This window comes from Balaenoptera acutorostrata, chromosome 2, assembly GCF_949987535.1.
Source record: "Balaenoptera acutorostrata chromosome 2, mBalAcu1.1, whole genome shotgun sequence".
Lineage (NCBI taxonomy): Eukaryota > Metazoa > Chordata > Mammalia > Artiodactyla > Balaenopteridae > Balaenoptera > Balaenoptera acutorostrata.
In genome coordinates, this window is record NC_080065.1 from 69309302 (window position 1) to 69328662 (window position 19361).

Here is a 19361-nt window from a genome sequence, read left to right on the forward strand (position 1 = left end):
TCCGAGTGCTGTTCTGCCTTCTCAAATTATTTATTATATACATTATATACATATGTATTTACATATACACACTGCTCTCCATCCTCACCACTTAGATAAAGCTCTGACCATAATGTATCTGAATGATTCCTCCTCCAGAATTAAGTTCCTAAACCACAAATGTGCCACACTCCTGCTTAATCTCAGTGGATTCTTAGGAATGATTCTCAATCATTTTCTCAACTGGTCATTCTCACAGATGTGTTGCTGAATTTGAGGCAACATGCAAGTGTTTTGCCTTATTGGTTCACCAGGGCTAATACTGTGGCAGTGACATCTATCACACAGAACACTGAATTGAGGTGATCATGAAATGATGGAGAAGGGGTGTGGGTTGCTAAGTAGCCTAGAGAAATGTTAAGTTGGGCCAAGGAAAGCACATGTCCATGGAACATGAGGGAACTTTTCCATCTTTGTATAATCAAGGCAGGATGCAGTTCTACTCAAACAGTTGGCAAAAAAGATCTGCCATAAATATGGATGCAAGTTCATTTCTCTCAGGTGCCACCAGAAACCCAGTATACAGACAGATGTGAGAAACTCAGACCTGTTAGGAAAAGCAAGTCTAGAGGATAAAGTTCAAAGTCCTTCTCACATCGACAATGCCATTTGCCTCTTCTCTGGTCCCATCTACCATCACTCCACTTCTCCCTTCACCCCAAACTCTGCTCCAGCTGTAAGGACGTTATGTCTGAGCACACATTCCTCCTTCATGCCTCCCCGCCTAAAGATTCTATCTCCTCTGCCTAGACGGCCCTTTCTTGTCTTTCTGGAAGGTGTGTTTTTGTTTTTTAGGGTTTCACTCAAAGATCATCTCCTGTGCCTCTCCTACGCTTTGCACTGCGTAGATAAGCTACTATTCTCCCCTATACTGTGTTCATATACTCACCTAAATCAAATTCTATTACAGTGTTTCACAGAACGTCGTAATCGTTCATTCTTATGTCTCCCTCACTAGACCGGGAGCTCCTTAAAAGTAGGGTCTTTGCTCTGGTCATCTTTATATAGCAATTCCAAGCATACTGAATGACATATTGTAGATGCCCCATATATACTGGAATGAAGGAAGATACACTGTTTCTAAACTATTTAGTGAATCAGGTCACAAGTGTGTTGTTTTGGCTGAAATGACCTGTATAGCACATTCTCTTTGACTTTATCATTTTTATGCTACAAAGGAGAAAACACCAGAAAGCTTTATTTCAGCTAGTTGTCCTTTTTCCTCAAATAACATGGGAATACCTATTATAAAAGTGCCAGTAAAGGGCCAGAGATGCTTTAATGGAATCTGAGGATGAAGGAAAGGAGTTTCCATGTGCCAGCAACTTAATATTTTCCTGCTTCAGCTGTCCTGCCAGAGATTATAATTCGGGAACTGATCTCAAGCTGAGCAGAGGAAAAAATGAGGTGCTTAATGAAAATGGCCAAATGTTATCAACAGCTATTTTGTGAGAGGAGCCATCCCCAGGTAAAATGGACTTCTGCTGAATTCCAGCCATCTGCAGGCTTATGAAGCCTCACAATACATCTCCTGAGGCAGGCTTTCCAGTTTTGTGCTTTTTCTGATGCTAAGAAATCAGACCCTTGTGATTTACTACAGGGCAGTTATAGGGATGAAGTCAACTATTTCCTAGGAAATCTAAAGACTGAGATGAGAAATTCAGAAAATAAAAATATTTTCTATATTAGAAAAATATATATCAGAAAGCTTGAAAAGCAGAAAAAAAATAACTCTGCTTAATAAAACGTAGAGTAATGAGAGTCTGAAAATCCTTTTGTTTCCAGTATATTTTTGAAATATCTAAGTTATATTAGTTTCCTTTTTTGCCTGGGGAATTACAATATTGTGACTGTGTGAAAGAGTATCATTCTAAATAAATATTGTTAATTTCATTGAATATATCTTTGAAGGTTTAGTGTTTTGATGTTTGAGGTCTCCATAGCATATTATAGAGAAGGAATGTAACACAGAAGAAGGATTAAAGGGCTCCAAGTAAGAAATGCTAGAGTCTGGCTTTATCATTTACAAATTCTGTGACCATGAGCAAGTCATTTAATCCCCGCAAAGTTTCAGGTACTTCATCTATAAAATAATTTTTTAATAGTGTTTTAAAATTAATTTATTTGATTTATTCATTTCTGGCTGCACTGGGTCTTCGTTGCTGTGCATGGGCATTCTCTAGCTGCTGCAAGCGGGGGCTACTCTTCACTGCAGTGTGCGGGCTTCTCATTGCAGTGGCTTCTCCTGTTGCAGAGCATGGGCTCTAGGCGCGCGGGCTTCAGTAGATGTGGCACGCAGGCTCAGTAGTTGTGGCTCGCGGGCTCTAGAGCACAGGCTCAGTAGAAGTGGCGCACAGGCTTAGTTGCTCCGCGGCACATGGGATCTTCCCCGACCAGGGATCAAACCGGTGTCCCCTGCATTGGCAGGCGGATTCTCAACCACTGCGCCACCAGGGAAGCCCCTATAAAATAATTTTTAAAGATATCCCTACCATTCCACTCCCTATGTTCCTATCTCAACTCATAAGGTGGAAATTGACCAGTACTTCTCACCTCATAGGCAATTCTTTGAGGCCAAACGCAACTATTTTCTCTACATTTTACTTTTCCTTCCCCTAAGAGGAAGAAGTGACGTAATTGATTGATGCAATTAGGGAGAGTCTAATATCTATTAGTCTTGGTTCCTTTTTTGGAAGGGATAATGCCTTATTTTTTTCTGTTTAAATGTGACCACTTTTTCGAGGTGGAAGGCTATTATCTTTGTTTTCAATTGTTTCAGAATCAAGAAGAGAGGATGCATAATTAACTGGTAATCTCCAGTGATTCCCAACAATAATACTTGTGATGTTAGTTGCAGATCAGGAGGGCAGAACGAGCAACAAACCTGCCATTGCTCTAAGGACTCGATGGAAATCCCAGTGATTTTAAGATATCATACAGCAGTACAAAAAAAAAATTAATCTTATTAACAGAGAAGATAGTGAGGGGTTAGAGGTGGTAACATCAGAACAGAGACTCTAACAAATTTTTGAAAATCTGAAAGGGTATAAAAGGCAATTGACATATGAGATAGAACACAGCAAAATGCAGGTCCAAATCCACTAATCCCAGACTGCAGTGGAGATGGAAGTGGGAGTCAGTTTTCCCATTGGAGGCCCCAGGCTGAAGGTGGCAAATAAGGAAGAGTGTGGGAGAGAGAAACAGAGCAAACAAAGATTATCTGGAGGTCTGTGAACCAAATCACTGCCCAGTGTACCTCTCATCTCTCCTTCCTCACACCAGAAATAGAAGGTCAAGCGACCTAAATTGGTTGAACTGCTAAGGCTTATGTTGTGGTATACAAGTTTGAAACCTTTTTGTCCTAGCATTTAGAGAAACCACAACCTATCAGCTGATGTCCAGATCACTCACCCTGAAGCAAATCATTTTATTTGACACACCCTTGTCCACATACATAAAACTTTCAGTCAAATTTCAATGTAGTGGAGGGTACTTTTTGGGAAAAAACCTATTCACACACCAGCAGATGACACTTATACCAATCACTTAAAATAAAGAGCCTCATTCTTTTTTTTTTTTTAATAAATTTATTTATTTTATTTATTTATTTTTGTCTGCATTGGGTCTTCGTTGCTGCACACGAGCTTTCTCTAGTTGTGGCGAGTGGGGGCTACTCTTCGTTGAGGTGTGCAGGCTTCTCATTGCGGTGGCTTCTCTTGTTGTGGAGCACGGGCTCTAGGTGCGCGGGCTTCAGTAGTTGTGGCATGCAGGCTCAGTAGTTGTGGCGCATGGGCTTAGTTGCTCCGCGGCATGTGGGATCTTCCTGGACCAGGGATCGAACCCGTGTCCCTGTATTGGCAGGAGGATTCTTAACCACTGCACCACCAGAGAAGTCCAAGAGCCTCATTCTTTATTCTTAAAGTGGTTGAATAACAAAAAATATAGGAAAACTAGAAGCACAGAAGAAAAAGGACAAAATAATAAAACAGAATAATCAACTTGGCAGAAAACAGAAGAGAGTTTAATAACAGCACTTTATAGCACTTATTTGATGTCAGGCATTGTTTTAAGGACTTTATATATATTAACTTACATATTCCTCACAACTACCTTGCCAAGTATGTATCATCACCATCCTTATTTTACAGATAAGGAAACTGAGGCACAGAGAAGTGTGGTGCGTTCCCAAGGGTGTCCAGCTGGTACGTGGTGGAGGCATGATTCTAACAGGGGAGGCTGGCCCCAGAGTTTGCTCTCTTAATCAGTCTGCCTATTCTAATTAATATCCTACTGTGATGTGAGAAGACGTTATATTCATGTAATAACAATAGAATGCAATATTTCAAAGGAATCTCCCCCAAAGTTGTTTAAAGATACAGAGGCAATCATGAGCAAGAGATACCGCAGCTCCAATCTATTTGCCCAGTTGCCAAAGTGAATGTACAGACATTTTAGAAAAATTATGAAGTACTCTATTTAAACCATTCTACACAAGTGGAATCCATCCTAATATGGAAAGGTTGCCACAGAAGGAAATTCCACAAATTTCCTTTGTAAACATTTGCAATATTTAACAACCCACATTATTAAGAAATTCTTCTTTATATCTAACCTAAATCCCTCTTGCTACATTTTTAAACATTTCCTTGTTTCCTTATTTGGTGGAGATGGAGAACAGCTGACCAGCATTTTGCATATTTCACCTTTAGGCCAAAATAATGGCAGTTGTTTTAACTCTTCCTGGAAGGCTGTGCTCTCTATCCCTGGATTCCATTTTCTTAGATCTCTTCTGAATCCCCCTTCCATCTTCTCTGCAGTTTCGATTCACATTTAGGGCCCGTCTGGGAATTGAGCAACGAGAACAAATTAACTCAGTCCTTTTTCAACATTATCAACACCAATTTCTAATTTGTAAACAACACTGTTAGAAGTACTTGAATTCGTACTGAGTCATAGTGAGTAAGTTACATCCTGAGAACACTGATAATGAAAGAGAAATTATACCGACGCCTCCAGGACATGGGAACATTATTAAGGGGCAACACGGACAAGAGGGCAGCAGGAAAGAGCAAACCGTGGGTGTAGAGCAAGGACAATGAGTTGTGTTGGATGGGGCTCTGCTGAAAGGGGGAGCAAAGCTACACTCCTGTGTCCTGGGTGTGTGTGCTTAGGGAGGGGAGCTCTGTGTGTGGTGAGGCAACTGGGTCACTTCCCCGGGGTGAGAGCGTCTGCGCACAGCAGATGGGAGTTGGCGGAGGTGGGATGAATGAGCCATTTGAATGGGAAACACCAGTTCTGAGGATGACTCTGTCTTCCGGCTGCCAAGGAGAGGGCTCTGCTGCTCTGATGGGGTGAGAGCAGGTGTAGACGGTGGTGGTGTGGAGAGACTCGGCCAGGCGAGGGCCTCCGTGGAATCCAGGACCAGTAACACCTTGTGTTTGCCCAGCACAGGATGGCCAACAAAGCACTTCCACATTCTTTTTTTTTTTAATAAATTTATTTATTATTTATTTTTGGCTGCTTTGGGTCTTGCTGTGCGTGGGCTTTCCCTAGTTGCAGCGAGTGGGAGCTACTCCTTGTTGAGGTGCCCGGGCTTCTCACTGTGGTGGCTTCTTGTGTTGCGGAGCACGGGCTCTAGGTGTGCGGGCTTCAGTAGGTGTGGCATGTGGGCTCAGTAGTTGTGGCTCGCGGGCTGTAGAGCGCAGGCTCGGTAGTTGTGGTGCATGGGCTCAGTAGCTCCTTGGCATGTGGGATTTTCCCGGACTGAGGCTCAAACCCATGTCCCCTGCACTGGCAGGTGGATTCTTAACCACTGCGCCATCAGGGAAGTCCCCCACATTCTTGATTCATGTCACACTTCGCCCTGTGATGTTAACAGGCCACACATATTATCACCGCTCTACTGGGAAAGAGAGGCACGCACAATCACATGACCAGAAAAAAAGTGAGGAAAGCCCCTTGCCTTTTTGCCTCCTACTCTGGTGCTCTTTGCTCCACACCACCCTACCTTTCCTGCGAGAGTTCTCAGGACAGGTATCAGTGAGCATTTTGTTGAGACTCTTCTGTAAGGAAGAGGGTGCTGCTTAATTAGCTAAAGACTTCCGGTACCTGAACCCAAGATGTGCACAGAGCATGCTCCATAAACACTGAAAGGAGGTAATAATTAATATGATGAAATGGCAAGGAGGAGGAAATTGTTTCACTGGCACGTTGAATGGTAGCCTGTAGACTCCCCCCAAACAACTGATTACCCTCAGGAGACACCGTTTACTCTGGTTCAGGATTGGACGAAGCTACCTTAACCACTGTTATACTCCTTGGTGAATAAACACTGAACAGAAAGAAGACAAGTTCTTTAAATACATGTGCTCTTTAATCATATAAAAGAATATATTCAAAGTATTATTAACGTTTCCTATTCACAATACCCTAAAACCAAACATTATCCCCATCAGGGTAAGCTGTGTACATTGAATTGTTCATCAGTCAAATAAGAACTGAATACTGTGTTGAAACCAAAGCAAAATTAGTTTTTTTTTTTCCCACGGTAAGAAAGAGCTTCTTCTTCCCACTCCCAGAGTTTCCACACAGATTAGAGAATGGTCTATTTTATTTTAACAAAGCTTTTGGCAAAATGTTAACCAACCACAAATGTGGCCTCCAAGCCCAGGCACCAAAGAAACTGATACTGTTCCTTTGAGAAATACATAGTTTGTCCAACAGATGAGAGAAAGTAGAAAACCCTAGTTGTGTAACACCTAGTAAATTAGTAAATCCAACCATCCCAATTATAGTGTGAAATTTCTCATAAATCAGCTGCCATTAAGTCACATTACACAATATCACTTTTTATTTTTACCATATTTTGTGTTGCTTCCCAATATAAATTAATGGCTAGCTTAGTGTGCTCAGTTGTTTATTCATTCAATACTCTTACAGGAACATGGAAACATTCGGCCTGTACAAGTCAGTTAGACCACATGCAACCGCCGGTAAAGAGCAAGACAGATACATCTGGTCCCCGCTCCACAGGGCAGTCATATAGGTGGCCAGATCCAAATCTTCCTGACCAATCAGAAAGAACAGCTATTAGACATCTTGGAACCAACCATGGAAGTATAACTATGAGCAATAGAATAGAAAACTCATTCTAAATCCCATGAGGCTATCCATGGAAAAGTACAGAAACTTTTTGTTTTGTATTTGACTTCATAGTTCTGCCATTTTAATCAAAAATGTATTCTTGGTCCTAGGAATATAACTTCTCTAAATGATATTCCTTATTCTGTACAAATGTTCTTTATGTATTCTGATTACTGTAGGCTTAAAACTTCAGTCATGAGATGATGGTGTTTATGGTGGTTTGTGGACCTACGTTCTCCATCTCATACATGTCTGAAGAATATTCAGTCTTATTTGCTCAGGGCGTCAGTAGTTATAATCTGTCTACACAGTGTATCAAGACATTCATGTATCTTAGTTCATGGTGTAAATAAGGCCAGGTAGTATGTTTGGTCCCTCTAAGAGTCATGCATTTTACACAGTGACAAAATGCTGCTTGGTCACCCTTGAATAGACCACAAAGGGAATTGGGCATCTTTGGATGGTTCATTCCAAGACCTATTGCCTGCCAATGAAAAATGAGCTCTTGGGATCCACTAAATGGGGGTTCTGTTCCATTATGTTCATCTGCAACCTTCTAATCTGCTTGTGTAGCCATTGAAATGTTTGTCCATTTCACACAGCCAGTGACCTCACAAGGAAGGCCCTTGGAGGGACCAGGAAATCAGTGTGGGTCCAGACCTTCCACAAAGAGCCATCTTCACTGGCTGCACCACTCCTCTGTCCTGGCCTGGACTGGGTACCCTTTTTTGAACTTAGGCTGGGATGGCAGATTTCTCATCCCCTGTGATCATTTTTCTACACAGCTTTTATTAACTGAGCAGAGCAGAGAAAAGCAACTTGCATTACAGCCAAACTAACATGTGGTAGAAATTCCCTGAGGGATTAAGGTGAACATGCTGTCCCCTCCCTCTGAGAGACAAAGTCAGGAGAGTGACAAATCTGAGTTCTGCTTCATTACGCAAAATATACAATCCCCAAGGGCTTTATCTGAAAGGAATCTAAAGACTAATGAAATATCATAAAATTCCACCCTATAAATGAAGAAACTGACAAACCAAGAAGTTAGCAAAGTGATTAATGTAGGTCAGTGGTGGAATAATGTATTAGCTTCTTATTACCATGAGCTTAAAATACAAATTTATTTTCTTAGAGTTCTGGAGGTCAGAAGTCTAAACTGAGCTGGCAGCGTTGTGTGCCTTCTGGAATCTCTACAGGAGCTTTTAGAGGCTACTGGCATTCCTTGGCTCATAACCCCACAGTCCCTCTTCAAAACCAGCTACGTAGCATTATCAGGTATCTTTCCTCTCTGACCTCTGCATCTCTTGTCACCTCCCCTTCTCTGAGTCATCCTCTTACAACGACCCTTATGGTTAATAATCTCCCGACTCAAGATCTTTAACTTAATCATGAACGCAAAGTCTCTTTTACTGTGTAAGGTAGTATATTTACAGATTTTGAGTATATGGGGTGGGGGTCAGGGGGGAGGCAGGATATTATTCTGCCTACCACAAATAACAACCAAAAAGTTTAAACCTCATTAGTGGCTAAGGATCTAGCAAATACATGTGTTAATTTTGTTTTAAAAAGTTTAATAATTATTTACTAGATCTGGGATACTGTGATTGACAAACATGGCAAAGCAAATAATAGGCCTGAAATTATCTTTATTTACTTTGCAAAGGTATATTTTAAATGTAATTCGCAAGTAGAGAAGCCTTCTTAAGATCCTTAGAAAGAAAAAAAAAATTAAGAATAAAACTGTGCTGACATATAGGAAACAAAGACCTAATAAGCCCAATATTTTAAAAAATGATCTTACAAATCAAAAAGAATGGGATGAACAACACAATAGAAGACATGGATAAAATGAGCAATTTACATAATAAAACACACAAATGGAAAATGCATATATAATAAGAAATCCTGTTTTACTTCTCAGATTGGCAAGATTAAAAAGATAGGTGATAATAATCTTTCCAGTGGCCTACAAGGCCTTCATGACCCGCCTCCTCTCCCTCTCTGATCCTTCTCTCTCCCTCTCTGATCTGATCTCCTTCTCATCTCCACCTCATTTGTTTGCTCCATCCAAAAAAAGATGCCCTTTCACACACTGTAATAAAACAACCTTGCAACATCTACTGAAACTCAAATCTATATACCATTTGACCTAGCAATGCACTTACAGGAATTTAACTTTCATAAATATTTACACAATGAGGTTATATTACAAAAGTGTAACTAAAAAAACTTGGAAACAACCTAAATGTTCCTAACTAGAGATTTGGTTAAATAAATTAATGTAGGTTCATAAAACAAAATACTATGTGACAACTAATTTGAATGTGTGCGTGTGTATGTGTGTGTGTGTAAAATATTTCTCAAATATACCGACACGGGAAGATTTCTGAATTGCGTCATTTAATATAACTAGTAACGTGTCTATTTTAGTCCTTCAGGCTGCTGTAACAAAAATATCATAGTCTGGGTGGCTTATAAACAACAGAAACTTATTTCTCACATTTCTGGAAACTAGAAGTCTAAGGTCAGAGTACCAGCACAGTTGGGTTCTGGTGATAACCATCTTCCAGGCTGTAGGCTGTCCATCTTCCCATTGTCTGCTCACACAGTGGAAAGAGAGATGAGAGAGCTCACTGGCATCTCTTTAATAAGGGCACTAATCCCATCCATGAAGCCTCTGCCTTCTTGACCTTATTACCTCCCAAAGGCCTCTCCTCCTAATACTATGTCATTAGGGGTTAAGATTTGAAATTATGAATTTAGGAGGGGTACACAAACATTCAGTTCATAACAATGTATGTTATGTATTATATACTTACTCATTATACTTTGTATTACTTATAAAACAACTGTATCCTAATACATGTCCTTTCTAAAATACCTGAAAATGGCTGTAAGAGGAATGAATATTGTTTTCCATTTAGCTGATTATTGACATATATAAACTGTCTTAGTCCATTCGAGTTGCTCTAACAAATTGCCACAGAATGGGTGGCTTATAGACAACAGAAATGTATTTCTTACAGTTGTGGAAGCTAGAAGTCTGAGATCAAGGAGCCAGCATGGTCAGGTGAGGGCCCCCTTCTGAATGGCTGATTTATCATCATATCCTCACATGGCAGAAGGGGCTAGAGATTCTCTGGAACCTCTTTTATAAGACACTACTCCCATTCATGAGGATTCCACCCTCATGACTTAAGCATCTCCCAAAGGCCCCATCTGGTAATACCATCACATCACTTTTGGGGATTCGAATTTCAACATGTGAAGTTTGAGGGGACACACACATTCACACCATAGCATAAACCCAGAGGAAACATTTCTTCAAATCATTTTTTTTATTCTCCCAGTCAGAAAGAAAAGACCTAGCAAAAACTGGCTTTGTCAAAATATTGGAAAATCTCATTCCTTGTAGTCTCTGTTTTACTAGTCAAAGTCACCACCGTCTGTTATACACATTATACTCAAAGCCCTTTGGATGTTTTCTTTACATTACATACTACATAGAGAAGACTTAGGCATCCTTAGAATTTTTATAAGCATATGTTCTTCCTTCCTTATGAGGAAATGTAGATCTCATTAAAGTAAATTTTTCTAAAATGAAATATTTTAATGTATAAGCTTAGTGAGACTGCATCTGAAAGCCACAACTTTTGCTACAATCTTAAGTATGACCAAATTAACCTACAGCAAATTTTATTAAAGACAGAGCAATAACAACTTTGTCTTATTCTTTAAGAAAACTCAAAGACAGTGGTCTCTGTGTAATTTCTTCTAGTTTTCACATGTATATTATTTTTGCTCTCACTAAAATGGTTTCTAATCATTAGTGTCACCAGTTAAAATTATTTTAAATAACCAAATTCTCTAATTTTACATTTAATGGAGTCATTTCCAAACAATCATTTTCAAGGTTGTTTTTAACTTTTTTTTTTCTGCAAATCCATACATGCAATGTTATAGACAATTCCCCTCTGGACAACATCCTCTTAGCCATGCATGTTCAGTTTGGTCTCAATGTCCTAAAAAAAAAAAAGCACTGTATAAGGTCAAGTTGAAGCAGATTAAATTTGAATTAGAAGCACTTCTGTATTAACATGGAAGTGTTAGTCATATTTTCCCCCTTCTACTCTTGGAAATCAAAGAGACAAGAAATATAAAAAGAACCCACAAACTCCATTTTGGCAAAACAAGGTAGCAGATTTAAATTACAGTCTCAAAAATAAATGTGAAGGCTACCAAAAGCAGCCAAGACCAGGCAGAAGCCACACATAAAACATGAGGAAAATAGCAAAGAGAGTCACAAGATGATCCAATGGCAGCAGATTTCAAAAAAACACACTTCCTGCAGGCGAGAGGTTCATTGAGAGGTGAGGAAGCTGTATCCATGTTGGCAGCAATGGATGTAGGACCTGTGTGAGCAGGGCTGGCAGCAGAAGTCTTCATGAACACAGTTAATTAGAGAGAAGCAGAGAAGGCGGGGTTACATAAAAAAACACCCAGCTAAGCCATATTAGAAGGAAGAAGTCTGTCTCTGAGGAAGCAGAATAGGAGAGAGCACTGCATTAGGAAGCCTGAAAAGCTACAGTTGTGTTTCTTCTCCTATAGGAGCTTTCTATGAATAGTTGCTCAGGAAAATTCAAGTTGTTCATTAATAAAAGGAATTGATACAGTATTGATACAAAGGTTACATAAGAGAAGATATGGAAAATAGCACTAAAACCTTCAAGTACGAGTAACATTCACCAGAAGATGTTGCCACAAAGCAAATGAAAGTTGTAGCCAAATGCTTAATTGTGAATTTAAAAATTTAATAAATCAGTTTTCTCTATGAAAGAAAATCATAAAGCAGAAATAAATAAGTAAATAAAAAAGATATGGAAGACTGAAGTAACATGATGAATAAGACATCTCGTCAAATCAACTGATAAAGTGCTATGCAAGAAGAAATTTCTGACTATGGTAAACAAATGACTAACCTTTCTTTATATCATTTAAACATTTTTTCAAACATCTGTTTATTCATTAGATTATTTAGTTTTCTCAACAAAGAGAATTATTTTTAAATAGTTAATATTTCTGTTTGGTTTACCATCACTTTGAGGAATTTGGTGCACCTAGGTCAGTGTTTCTTGAATTTCAGTAATATAACGTTTTAAATGAAGAGAAAAGTTTTTGAAGCATTAATGTTAACTATAATTTTTATTATATTCTTTAATTGTACATACACCAAAAAATTAACTGTAAGCTCTGTTGTCTCACAGTTGTGCTACAACTATAAAACCAAAGCAGACAAATCAATGTAAACAAAATTACAAAAATGAAAAAGTCAAAATTGAAATTAACAGTTTATGTGATAAAGTACATTGTGTGGAAATGAAGTCACCATTCACAAGACCAATGGAGAGTTCACATGCCAACACCTCTGCGGGCCTTTTGAAGATTCAAGTTTCCTTCCAAGTCTTTTTCAATTTCAAATCATGCCTAATGATGTAATTTGTTCTTTACTTAGTGGGAAGCCATCATTTCTAAATTAAGTTATCTTTTGTTCTTTTTCTAACTAGCACACAACAATGACAAGGTACTTTTTTTTTTTTTTTTTTTTTTTTTTTTTTTTTTTTTTTTTTTTTTTAGGATTTTCTTTTTTTTTTTTTTTTTTAATTTATTAATTTATTTATTTATTTGTTTATTATTTTTGTCTGTATTGGGTCTTCGGTTCGTGCGAGGGCTTTCTCCAGTTGCGGCAAGCGGGGGCCACTCTTCATCGCGGTGCGGGGACCGCTCTTCATCGCGGTGCGCGGGCCTTTCTCTATCGCGGCCCCTCCCGTTGCGGGGCACAGGCTCCAGACGCGCAGGCTCAGCAATTGTGGCTCACGGGCCCAGTTGCTCCGTGGCATGTGGGATCTTCCCAGACCAGGGCTCGAACCCGTGTCCCCTGCATTAGCAGGCAGATTCTCAACCACTGCGCCACCAGGGAAGCCCAACAATGACAAGGTACTTTTTGGTGCCAATAAGAAAGTTGAAAAAAATGCAACTGTAAGCACGAAAATCAGATGGTGTTATTCAGCTATAGTCATTCAGAATAGCAAACTAAGCTTCTACTAATTTTATTTTAGCTTTTTGTTGAATACAAAACAGAACTTTGAAAGTTATTTTTAGTGTTCTTTCAAACCCCTGTTTGAGAAACATTATTCTAAATTTTTAGAACACTAAACATTCCCTATAACCATCTCTAGATAACCATACTTGGTATGTTCTTGGCAAGCCAAGTGTGATTTTATAACATCCCAGAATTCTTGCTGCCTGAGTCTCACATTACACACAAGAGTACTGTTTTGTGGCCTCGTTAGAAGACTTACATCAGTGTGGAAATCTCAGGAACTTAATGTTTCACCTTTTCTGAGAGTAATAAAGACTCCAAAAACTCAGGGTATGATTCTTTAGATTTAAGGGGGAGTCAATTAGAAGACTTCAAGATTCCAGAATACGTAGTTAGGGGTCAGAGTCTGAACCCAGTGGACAGATGGAGAACTTTGGAGCTGGGAAAGAATGAGAACATTAAGAACTATAAAGACATATAGTTTCATCTTCAGTACATATTACATACTATAGATGTAGAAGGGGAGATATGCAAATAATCAATGATAGACTCAGAGTCACCCCAAAAAATAGATTGAGATTCCACCAGTCTCTTCTCCAAGCACTGAGGCTATAGAGCCTCTAGGCTTTCACAAGGTGCCCTCCACATAGAAAATTCCCCTGGATACAGGAACTCACAAATCACTTGCTGGTCACCGTTAAGTTTTCAAAGATGCCTCTTTATGAGAATTATCATACCCTCTTCTTTACCTCCCATACTTTCTCTGTCCACTTGTTCTAGAAAGAACTGTTCTGGAAATCCCTTCAAGGTACTGTCTTTTCTGAAGGAGAATGGATAGCAGCAGGTGCTTGAGAGGTGTTTTCCCCGTGAGAATAGACGGGAAATATTCCAGGTCTCTCTTCAAAAATATAATAGAATTAAGTTAACATTTAAGGTGTGACTAAGAGCTATAGGCAGAATCAACTAGTTCTTGACCATATTCTACATGTGCTTGTAACTGACTATAAAAAAAAAAAGTGTGCTCAGGTTAAGAGTTCCAGGAACTGGTTAGTCACTGCTTTCCATGCTTTGTCATGGAGAACACTTTTAAGCAATGAGAAAAAATAAAAATACTGATCCTAAACCATATTGTTTTTATCATAAAAATATGGTAAAAACAGAGCCAGTGCAGTAGAAGTGAAATAACTATACAAATGTTATCATGTGACTCTAGTTTATTGAAGGAAAACCTCAACAAAACTATCATGTCTAGATCCAGAATCTAGGTTTCCTAGTCATAATGCACTATGACTAACAGAAGTGAGGATTTATCCATGCATTTGCTTAAATTTGCTACACTAACTTAGCTTTTTTTTTTTTTTTAATGGTGTGTCAAAGATAGGTTCACTCCCTTTGGGCTTTATCCCCAAATTATGGTATTTAGTTCAGTGCTATTCCCAGCCTGTAATACACTAGCAATAACGTGTGCTGTACTGCTAATATCCTGTAGAATTCTACTGGCTGTGTCCTTGAAGCAATGTAGCAACTTAGCACCATGCATGTTGGATAGTTATGGATCACACATGGGAGCAAATATTATCCTGTTATCTTTTGTTCTACTTTAAGTTTTTTCATCATGATGTCTCAAGAAATTTTACTATGAACTGCAAGTTTTCTTCTTTCCCTATTCTAGATGAGTAGATATTATATGAAACAGGTGTTTTCAGATGCATAAGTACACACATATACTTCTCATCACCACAGTCATTTTAAATGTCTGGACGGTATACTCCCCCTGCACTTTACTCTTGGAAGTGGTCCTTGCTAACTAAGAAAATAGCTTTGGTTCATGTATTAGTCTGCTAGGGCTGCCATAACAAAATACACAGACTAGGTAGCTTAAACAGCAAAAATTGACTTTCTCACAGTTCTGGGGGCTGGAAGTTTAAGATCAAGGTGTCTGCAGTATTGGGTTATCCTTCAGCCCTTTTCCTTGGCTGGCAGATGGCCATCCTCCTGCTGTGTCCTCGAGTGGTCTTCTCTGTGCATCTCTGATGTCTCTTCCTCTTTCTGTAAAGACACCGGTCCTGTTGGATTAGGGCCCCACCCTTATGACCTCATTTAACCTTAATTACCTCTTTAAAAGCTTTATCTCCAAATACAGTCACATTGAGGGTTAGGGCTTCAACATGTGAATTGTTGGGGGCATACAATTCAGTTCATAACGGTTCATAACCTTAAAGAGATAATGGGCAGGTGTCTCAGTAATAGATAAAAACAGCCACACATTTCTCCTCTAAAGTCTCCAGATCTTTTCATGATATGTATAATCTTAACCCCAGGGTACCGCATCATGTCATGTGTCTTTCCAACCAACGTTATAATGGACACAAACACTTCCAGATGTTCACTGCTGGCTGAATCAGCCTAGAGCTGGATTCATGAGCCCTTTTCATGCCAGAGATTGGAGAAATAATTCTATTCTGTGTTCCAACTGGATCAATGCATAAGTGACTGGAGTTATTTCAACTGGTATCATTTGGTCTAACCAAAAATTAAAATATGGCCTCATGAAACCAACAAACAAGCAAAGAAAGTTGAAATTATTCAGGTTAGAGGCTATAGACCACTTTGGCAGCATGATCTCTGATGGAAGGAATGCTCAGGCAAGCAGATAGAGCATCTCTAATTATGAGGGTGTTATAATATCACTGTCCTAACAAGTGTCCTTTAAGTTAGAAGTAGAAAGTCTCCTCTTGTGAAAATGGAAAGTTTGCTGGGATTATTAAATTTTCATAACATGGTAGAGTTAATCCACTTGTTCTAGAGGGCAGGGACTGGGTAAAACATGAAGACAAGGATGGAATCACTCAGTAGCCTGACTGAAGTCAGGAGAAGAAATCTGTGCTCTAAAATAAAAAATTTTCTCTGAGTACCCAAAAAATGTAAACTCTGTAGACTCCTTCTATCCCTTATCAAAGTCCACTGGAAGATACACAGTGGACAGACCAGGTCAGGAAAACAGAAAAGAACAAAGGCAAGACTTCAGTTCCTCTTTATTAACCACCTGAGTTTCATTTTGAAGCAGAAAAGAAAAGGAACCTCCTCCAAAACAATTTCACCATTGTCGGTTACTCTTCAGATCTCAGCCTGATTCCCTCCTCAGTTCTCTGAATCAGAAAAGAGCCACATAAGACGTGAGTGCAAATAAAATCACACAGACCAGTAGGCTGAATGTTGATTTGGTGTAATTAGGCAGTCCTGAGAGCTCTCAGTAGAAACTGCTTTGATTTTTGACTTTTTAGAAAGTTGTTCTACCAGAGGATTATTATGGTAATTGAAATTAGGAATAGAATTGTGGTTGGACCCTAAATAACACGATGTGGATGCTAAAGCTGCTATTTAGCTGTTACACTGAACAATTTGGAACAATGGGAGGGACAGGGTGTACTCGTGAGGGGCTCTAATTTTAATTGTGGGATTGCCAATTTGTTAGCCTTTCACTGTTTCCTTAAAGGAAATGCAGGGTCTTAAGGAACTTCTCAAGACCTATATTCAAGTAGAAAATTATAAGCTTCACTTCCTAAGGAGGAGATATTTAACTTTTTCTTTCTTTGAGGGTAGTTCACATTCACAGTTCTCAAAATCTCTACTACAAAATGAGAGATACTCTATGATGGATCAGTTGTAAGAGCTCATTACTTTGGGAGCAATCCGTTCTACAAGTGTTTGCGTAACCCATTTTTCTGCAAAAAAGGGGTACGTAGGGGTGCTACTATAAAGACATGATTTATAGGCAAATGTATGATAGAAGACCAAGACTAAAATTCGCTTGTCATAAAGCATAATTCTGACAGTTAATTTGCTCTTATCTTCATCTGCAGACATTTGAATGAATGGATATCAATGGCAAAGAGTTGTTATATATCTTCATTAGATGATAAAGAGGATTATTATGATAATTGAAATCAGGAGTCACAAAGAATCAGATTAGAAATTAGAGTCACAAGAAGCAAATCAGTGAAAAGTAGGGAACATTTGTTTTGAAAAACAGAATAGACGTGGCCTGTTATGTTTTCCCCAAATTGACAGTGCATCTCACTTTTGTCCCTACCTTTTAAAATAATAATTAAAAAAATACATACATGTTGTGATATTCATACACAACAAAGCTAGGGGAGAGTCCTTGTTATCTCAGCCTCTGAGAGAGAAGCACTATTAACAGCGCAGTGTGTTATTTTTTCAAATTTATTTTATGTACATACTATCATATTACTATTGCTGTAAGAATGGGGGTATATATAGTACATGTTGCTCTGCAATATTTTGTCACTAAACATATCATGGGTGACTTTCTATGTCTTTTGATGAGAGAGAAATGTACAAATCACAAGACATGTGCTAATAAATACATTAAAAATTTTTGGAACAAACACAGGAAACTATAAACTGTGCTTTGCTCTACAAAGTGAAAATAGAGATGAGGACAGTGACCGCAAGGCTTTTAATTCTCCATTTTGTTTTCTTTTAAATTATTAAAGTTTTACTTATAACCATGAATTATTTTTATCATAGAAAGCTAGAAAAGCAAATGAGCAAGAAAGAGAAAAAGAGAAAGGCTAAATTTAAAAGGATAAAGTAGAAAAACAACCCAAGTTGCCTGGTTGTGATTTTTGTACTAAAAAAAATAATGAAAGATCAAATATTTAATCTATTAAATCTTTGGCTACTTCTAGAAAAGTCCATAAGCAGTAACATTTTATCCAAACTCCCAGCGCAAATCGTTAGCTCTGGTACAAACCAAATCGACACCCCTCTCATCCTCTGAGATGTGTTTTCATCGTGAGCTGCCCGATCGTGCTTTATTCATGTACTCTCCATGACAGGGAGGGATAATTCTAATACAAAGCATTGTTTTTTTGTGGCCAACCTAACTAATGACTCTAATGAACAGAAGGCCCAGTAAATTCCCTGAGAAGTTTCATTTCTACAGCCTACTTTTGGGTTCTTTTTTATTCCAAGGTAATGCCTGGACCCAGTGGAGGGAAATCTTTGTTTATTTCCTTTGATCTTACTAAGAGCTCATTTAAAGCAAAGGTCCCAACTGGGGACCTGCATGTGAGGACAAATATACTAAAAAGTATGATTTCTTGGCATTGCGCATCTTTCCGATATATTGCACAGCGTCTCCTCTGTGAAGACTCCAGGGAGAAATTTCCTTCTGGTCTCAAGAACAGTTGAAAGCACCTGAGCAATTGACTTGATTTTACATTATGGACAGTGTGGATTTTCCAATAAGGCCCGTTTCTGGTTTTTATATTATTTAAAATATGTAACCTAGATGTCCCTAGATCACACTAGCCTAGGGGCACAAGTGAGTCACATTAAGATTAACTCCCAAATACTACTGGCTGATGGGCCTCAACCCATTGCAGAGAAGACCCCATGCTCCAAGCATTTCTGCATATCCCTCAGGGGGAATCACATGTGTTTACATTCATTGATTTTTAAGGAGAAGAAACCAACTGTGTTAGTTTAAGCAAAGAAAAACAAATTTATTACAAGCATTAGGACATGACCCGTAGAACCTAAGGGCAAGAATGCATCCTTGCCTCAGAAAAGACTGGAACCAGAGATTCCAGTGTCATCAGGATGTTCCCTCATCTCTGTTTCTTGCTGCCTAATATTCTCTCTCTCTCCCTCCCTCTCTCTCTCCCTCCCCAGCCCCCAACCCCTCTCTTTCTCTCTCTCTCTCTCTCAGCTTCTCCTGCGGATCCAACTCAGTAACAGAAAATAAAGACAACTGAGGGCTCCCAGGTTTATATGATGCGCGTCCAGCTACCTGGAAAGAGACTGAAACATATTTCTGGGTCCCAATTCTGAATTTCTGGGGAAGGGATTGAGAGCTGATAGTCACAGCTTGAAGAGAGTACTCACCTTTGTTTGCTCCAGCCCACTGTGGCAATGGTGACAAGGACATGTGGCCTTGCAATGGCCTTGTGGCTAGGTGGGTGGGAGAGTAGTTCCCAGAGAAGGGGATGAGCAGAGCTATGCTGACAGCAGAAGACAGCTTCGGGGGAAAGAGACTGCCCTCTGAGTA

General features: G+C 39.1%; 2 long non-coding RNA genes across 2 annotated transcripts in view; both read right to left on the minus strand.

Annotated features, from left to right (window-relative positions):
- Nucleotides 1-3659: 3659 nt before the first annotated feature.
- LOC103016863 (uncharacterized) overlaps nt 3660-19361 on the minus strand; it is a 45587-nt gene continuing 29885 nt past the window's right edge. Inside the window, exons 2-3 of the long non-coding RNA XR_003624416.2 lie at nt 4743-4880; nt 3660-3989 (exon numbers count right to left, since the gene is read on the minus strand). This is a non-coding gene — a long non-coding RNA (uncharacterized LOC103016863). The remainder of the gene's footprint in view (nt 3990-4742; nt 4881-19361) is intronic.
- LOC130707278 (uncharacterized) overlaps nt 10433-19361 on the minus strand; it is a 36128-nt gene continuing 27199 nt past the window's right edge. The window contains exons 2-3 of the long non-coding RNA XR_009007176.1: nt 15188-15331; nt 10433-11204 (exon numbers count right to left, since the gene is read on the minus strand). This is a non-coding gene — a long non-coding RNA (uncharacterized LOC130707278). The remainder of the gene's footprint in view (nt 11205-15187; nt 15332-19361) is intronic.